This window comes from Bactrocera latifrons, unplaced genomic scaffold, assembly GCF_001853355.1.
Source record: "Bactrocera latifrons isolate USDA-ARS-PBARC rearing strain unplaced genomic scaffold, ASM185335v1 scaffold_964, whole genome shotgun sequence".
NCBI classification, from domain to species: domain Eukaryota; kingdom Metazoa; phylum Arthropoda; class Insecta; order Diptera; family Tephritidae; genus Bactrocera; species Bactrocera latifrons.
In genome coordinates this window covers 1-1,112 of record NW_017537672.1, presented here as the reverse complement: position 1 = coordinate 1,112, position 1,112 = coordinate 1, and positions in this window count along the sequence as shown.

The window sequence follows — 1,112 nt, the reverse complement described above, 5'->3', positions numbered from 1 at the left end:
AATTTAATTCTAGAGCTTTCGCTAAAGCATTTGGTAAATCAGATGGGGCTAACGAGAACAAAATGTTTGATAGGGAACCGTTAAGTCCTGAAATGAATATTCTCAAGGCATTTTTCCTGTGTTGGTCGTTAAGTTGATCTACTAGTAACTTATTTGAACCATGACGATAATGTCCGTCTTATTAATTATCAAAGTAAATTTTTTATTGACTTCGTTATAATAATCAATAATGGACAAGTTTCCTTGTCGAAGAATGCTTATCTCCTGTTCAAGGATATGGATTGGTCGCTTATCAGCATAGGCGAAATCCACGCAACTTATGATCGCGTCGAAATTGAGGACCGTTCCGTGATTTGTAAGAACGTCATTTGCATATCGTATTATTTTATTTCTTTATATCGTTAGTGCGGCAAAGTATCTTTTGCTACCACGGCTATACAAAGACATTGAGTTATGGGCGGCTTCTCGCCAACTAACGTATGCTTCAGGTCTGGTAAGGATTTTATTACTTCTAATGATTCGTCACATCTAACATTTGCGTCAATAGTCTGTACTGTGTATTCTGTTATATTATCTCTCGTCGTTAATTCAGTTATTTGACTTTTCAACAGTTCTATCTCATTCTGTAACGAAATTGTATTCCTTTTTATTAATTCTGAAATAATTTCTGCTGTGAGCATTCCTGTGGTATTGCTTTCTATACTCATTTTGTAAGTTTTTCTATAATTTTATCCAGTTTCACTAATATCACTATGATACATTCACTCAAATTTTTCTCAAAGGATTTGTGTCAATCGTCTGTCGTATTCTAAAAATGAAGTATGTTTTTCTTATTAAAGTCTTACATATATATATACTATATTATGTTATATACTTATACTGTTCTTAAAAATAAGCTTACGAGTATTTTCTTTCCTGTGGTTGTCGTTGCTATTACCGCTGTTCTGCTGTAGTTGCCTCTGCCATTGTTGCTGCCACTGTTGCCGCTCCGCTGTAGTTGTTTCTGTTGTTGTTGTTCTTTATACGCAATGTTTTTTTTTTATTATTATTTATTTTCAAAATCTTATTTAAATTTATTTTAGTTCTAATTTTTTTATAAAAGTTTTAATTTG